Raw genomic sequence first — 6,000 nt, forward strand, 5'->3', positions numbered from 1 at the left:
TGACTGTCTCTGAAATTATTTTCATCACTTGAAACTCTCACCAAATTGTTCATCCATTTTTTTTTTTTTAATTAATTTATTTTTGGCTGTGTTGGGTCTTCGTTTTTCTGTCAGAGGGCTTTCTCTAGTTGCAGAGAGCGGGGGCCACTCTTCATCGCGGTGCGCGGGCCTTTCACTATCGCGGCCCCTCCCGTTGCGGGGCACAGGCTCCAGACGCGCAGGCTCAGTAGCTGTGGCTCACGGGCCTAGTTGCTCCGCGGCATGTGGGATCTTCCCAGACCAGGGCTCGAACCCGTGTCCCCTGCATTAGCAGGCAGATTCCCAACCACTGCGCCACCAGGGAAGCCCCCATCCATTTTTATTATATGCAACCAAACCTGTTTCTATGAGTACATCTACAAATTTTGTTTTCCTTTTTGGAAATGTTTTTCTCCATTACTTGATCAAGGACCCTATTGAATTCCTGAAGAGGTGACTGCAGGCTTTACCCTTTCTTGGAGGCTACATTATATTTTGGAAATTTTTAAGATGGTTCATTTTCTTCGGAATCATTTCATAAATGAATACTAATGGTCCCAGAGCAAGTCCCTAAACAGCTTGCCATTTGGACATGTCTGGTTGGCAGGGCAAGATGGCCTGGATTTCGCTTGACTGAAGGCACCCTAAAAGCTTCAGAGGAAACGCACTGACTTAATGAGACAGTGGCTGGGCTGTCTCTGGCTCCACATCTAGGACCCTGTGCTGCCTTACTTCCCAGTCTGTGTGCTAGATGGGAAAGGAACAGACCTTGAATAGCATTAGAACCAGTCACGTGTTTGTTCCAGGGACATTGCCTGGAGATGAGAGAGTCTGTTCGATGTTTTGAGTTCCATAGCGATGTCTCATTCACATTTTTTTTCCTGGCTGGAGGGTGTGGGGAGGGTGAGGAACTGAAATGAGGAGCCAGAGAAATGAAAGATGAGATGGGAGTGTAAGCCTGCTTTGTTTTGTGCCTCATAACAGCAGAGTTTACCTCTAGTCATTCCCAACCTCCTTTCCCCAATTCAAGTCCCCGAAACTATGTGATAGGGATCAGAGTAGAATGAGGAAATGTCACCAATATGGGCGGTGCTGAGAAACACAATGACAGCAGCAAGAACTACCCTGCGGAAGAGTGACATCATTGTAGCAGCTCGGGCTATTCAGGAGCCTCCATGGGAAGGGAGAGATCACCAAGCATAATGCCTTGTGAACACATATGATACACCTCAGACATTCCTGACATCAGGAATGAGTCAGGAGCTGGGAGTGAGTTATTTTGTTGATTAGGGCTAGAGCCAGAGACCACGTGGTTGTGACCCAGACCCTGATCATACCCAGGTGAGCGTCTTTAAGAACCTGAGTAAGAGAGCAGCAGCAGCTTAAACAGGAAGTCGTCATGTGTGGCATCACCTCATGCCCACCCAGTATTTGTGGCCCACAACCGGGATTCTGTCCTGAGACAAGAGTGAATGTAGCAGTAACAGCCCTAAGATTGTTCCTCCAGATGTGAAAGCTTGGTGATCAGGAAGATCCTCGGAGCTTCTCTGCCTTTTCTAGCTATTAGACATCAAGGGTTTCTGGTATATTTAAAGATTTCCTTGAACAACACAGTGTTGCTATAATACTTTTGAGAGAAGCTAATAACAAGTGATGATTGTAAAATTAGTTTAATGTACATTTATTCCTCCCAGCACACCATATTCCTGCACCCTCTTCTATTTCCCCTTCCCACCCACCCCTTTCACCAAGAAAGATAACTGAGAGAAGCTCCAGGCCTGTATTTTTCCAGCTAGTCAGCTGCGAAGTGCCTGATTTAATATGTTATGGCGCCACCTTCTGGTAGTACAGGCACACTTCACACACACAGTAAGTTTCCCATCCGTTACCCTAAAAAAATAAGTTTCCAGATCACCAGCACCAATAGGAACAGCTGGGAGCTTATGTGGATACGGACTCCTGGGTCACACTCCAACCCTACTAAATCAGATCCCCTGGGGGTGGCATCTTTTTTCTGTCTTTTAAAGTTTTTTTTTTGTTTTTTTTTTAAATTTATTTATTTATTTTATTTTATGGCTGTGTTGGGTCTTCGTTTCTGTGCGAGGGCTTTCTCTAGTTGCGGCAAGCGGGGGCCACTGTTCATCGCGGTTCGCGGACCTCTCACCATCGCGGCCTCTCTTGTTGCGGAGCACAGGCTCCAGATGCGCAGGCTCAGTAATTGTGGCTCACGGGCCCAGTTACTCCGCGGCATGTGGGATCTTCCCAGACCAGGGCTCGAACCCGTGTCCCCTGCATTGGCAGGCGGACTCTCAACCACTGCGCCACCAGGGAAGCCTTTCTGTCTTTTAAAAGAAAGCTCCCCGAGGGATTTTTATGTCCCGCATGCTTTAGATCAAGACCTTGAAATGTCAATCAATTTCTCTTAAAAAAAAAAAAGAATAGGTAGAATGGCAATTCTTATCCATGTTGTGTATAAGTTTAAGCAATCAGAGAAAAATATTTCCGTTTAACTGGCAGGAACATGAACTGCTCTCTTACCCCACCCCAAGGTTCTTGGAATTATGAGAGTGATATCAGCTGTTAGGAGAACGTGTATGTACTAGCATATATCTTCATAATTACTTGACCTTCCATCACAATTAGAATGACCTCTGTACATTTGTTATTCATTTAGCAAAGAATGCCCTGACTCTGCATTTTGGGTTGCTGAAACCCGTTGGAAATACCATGTTACCACATCACCCAAGCGGTAAATAGCACGTTAACTGAGAGCAGATATTATCATTCTTTCCCAACTTTATTATTAAAATTACAAGCTTGCAAAAACAACTTCCACCAACACAAATAATTCTTTTTTAAAAAACAAAGTAAGTAAGTTTCAAAGTAAATAAAAAAGAATGAATCGTTAGTGTTTTTCCCTTATCCACTCTCTCAATGTTAGGTTATAGTCAAAACCTTTAGTATGTTTCTTGGACTTTCGAGGATTTGGTTTCAAAGAGTTCTGATCTGCTGAAGTCTCTGCAGCTAAGTCCCCACCTCAGCCACATGTCTTGCTGCACCCTTCCTAAACTATGCCCACAGCTCCTGCTTCCTTTTAGTAGCAAAAGTAGAGAAAGTAAAGTTTTTCCCACACGTCCTTCTGTTTCAGCCAAGTATAAGGAAGAATGTTCTAGAAGTCAGAGTTAGGCATAATAATGAAGTAGGGAGGAAATGAGTCCCTATGACTGGAAGCATCCAAGCTGAGTTTGGTAACAATAAGACAGTAAGGTGGTAGAAGCTTCGATGGAAGACTGAACTACGTAGCTTTATGGTCTTTCTAGCCATATTCTGTTTTTTCCCTCCACCAGCTGTAAAACTGTATCTTTACACACTGAAGCCATTCCTTCCTCTCCTCTTTATTACACTGATTTACTCAAATCTTTGACTTCTTTTGCTGGGCCTGGGATTACTGGAACATCTTTTCTATAAATACAGAACTGATATTCTAAAATCATGCTGCTACCAGCAAAAACTTGAGTTTTGGTTTCAGGAGTAGTTTTCTAATAAAGCCTTTATATTGGTTATACACTGTAGCCTCTGGGACAGCTCAAAATTTTCTCTACCCCCCTCCCCATGTTAGCACCCAGGATGAGATGCTCCGACCTCAGGAAGCCAGTCTCAGAAAACACTTAGTGAAGTTCTCAGCATGGGGAGCGTGAATGGCCAAGATGGGAGTCACTCTGGTGCCTCCAACACCTCCACCGTGGTAGGACTGGTGTGTGTGTGTGTGGTCCTAGGGCAGAACTCCCCAAATCTCCACCTGAGATGCCCTAACCCTGGAGAACGGTAAATTCACACCGCCCGGAGCCCCATATGGCAAGCACTTATCCTGGCATTTCTTTCAAGTTGCATTTTTTTTTTTTTTTTTTTACAAATTCATTTAAATTTTGTTGTATATACAGACAGCTCATACAACTCAATAACAAAAAAACAAACAACCCAATCAAAAGGTGGGCAGAAGACCTAAGAAGACATTCATCCAAAAAAAGACATAAAGACGGCCAATAGGCACATGAAAAGATGCTCAACATTGCTAATTACTAGAGAAATGCAAATCAAGACTACAGTGAGGTACCACCACACACTGGTCAAAATGGTCATCAAAAAAAAAAAAAAGTCTACAAATAACTAATGCTAGAGAGGGTGTGGAGGAAAGGGAACCCTCCTACACTGTTGGGGGGAATGTAAGTTGGTGCAGCCACTATGGAAAACAGTATGGAAATTCCTCAAAAAACTAAAAATAGAGTTGTCATATGATCCAGCAATCTCACTCCTGGGCATGTATCTTGAAAAAAACACAATTTGAAAAGATACATGCACCCCAGTGTTCACTGCAGCACTATTTACAATAGCCAAGACATGGAAGCAACCTAAATGCCACTGACAGATGAATGGATAAAGAAGATGTGGTACACATATACAGTGGAATACTACTCAGCCATAAAAATGACTGAAATAATGCCATTTGCAGCAACATGGATGGACCTAGAGATTATTATACTGAGTGAAGTAAGTCAGAAAGAGAATGACAAATACCACTTGATATCACTTATATATGGAATCTAAAATATGATACAGATGAACTTATTTATGAAACAGAAACAGACTCAGACATAGAGAACAGACTTGTGGTTGAGGGCATTCCAGTCAACAGAGGAGTTCACAGCCTGCATTTCCTTAACTGCAAGTTTTGATTTGATGATTACACCAAAGCAACATAACAGACTAAAAAGTTTGGTCTCTGTAATATAGAATATCTTCAGATTAAGTATTTATTGAATAAACACACATTGCTCAAGCTGTTTACTAAAAATTTGGAGAGATGAATAAAGTTCTCTAGGAGAAGAAGGGGAAGTGATTGCTGAGTCTTCTGCCCCCCACTCTGCCTGGGGAGACCCCAGTAGGAAGGCTGACCCGGAGCTTGCATCCACCACTGCCCTGTGTGCGGGATCTTGCCGCAGGGACTGCTTTACCTGTGAACTGTTTCCACAATTTCTACTAAGGTGTCAACAGAAAACACTGCCGAAGGGTTTGAGTAGGAGCTACAGTTTCTTTCTTGGGTGAATTCTAGAGAGACAGCTTAGTCTCCTTTGATATAAAATAGTTTAATGGTGAGAGGACAAGTTTGCCCTGGAGTTTTGGGGAAATCTAAGGACTCTCTTCATTTCCTTAAGAAGGAAAAATTGATCGAAGTTTTGGTGGGTCCCAGCCAGTACCTAAGGCAGAATAAGTGAGACCCAGAAATGAAACAAAAACAGTGAACTTGCAGGATTAATCCTCATTTACTTTCGCCTGAACTTTGAGATTAAATAACACTCAGGGATTGAGAAAGAAAACTCTTCCAAATAAATAGATCTTTGCATCTTGTTACACTAAGGGCTGCAATGTTTAAGAAAATAGGCTGGTTTTGAGTAAATTAAGTAATGTTTACTAGGGTCTTACTTAAGTACTTTTTTTCCCTTAAACTTTCTATTTGGAAATAATTTCAAACTTTGAAAAAGTTTGCAAAAAGAAAAAGTAAAAAAAACCTCCACATATTCCCTTTACCTAGATTCATCTATTGTTAACATTTTTATCATCTGCTTTTCTCTCTGCATGTATATGTACATATGCATGCATGTATCTATGTGTGTATGTGTATTACATATACATGTGCACATACCCACTAGGAGTAAGTTATGTATACATCATGGCCATTTACCTTAAATACTTCAGTGTGCATTTCCTAAGAATAGGAATATTCTCTTACATAACCACAGCAGAGCTATCGATACTTTTTTATCTAGTCTTCTGCCCCTATTCTAGTTTTGTCAGCTCATCTGACAAATGTCAGATCTGATTTGCCAGATTTCCTTTGTACCTTTAATCCCCCTCCAGTAAAGGATCCAGTCTAGAGCAAGATAGTGCAATTAACTGCCATGTCTTTTTAGCTTTCTTTAATCT

This window comes from Balaenoptera acutorostrata, chromosome 4 (genome assembly GCF_949987535.1).
Source record: "Balaenoptera acutorostrata chromosome 4, mBalAcu1.1, whole genome shotgun sequence".
NCBI lineage: Eukaryota > Metazoa > Chordata > Mammalia > Artiodactyla > Balaenopteridae > Balaenoptera > Balaenoptera acutorostrata.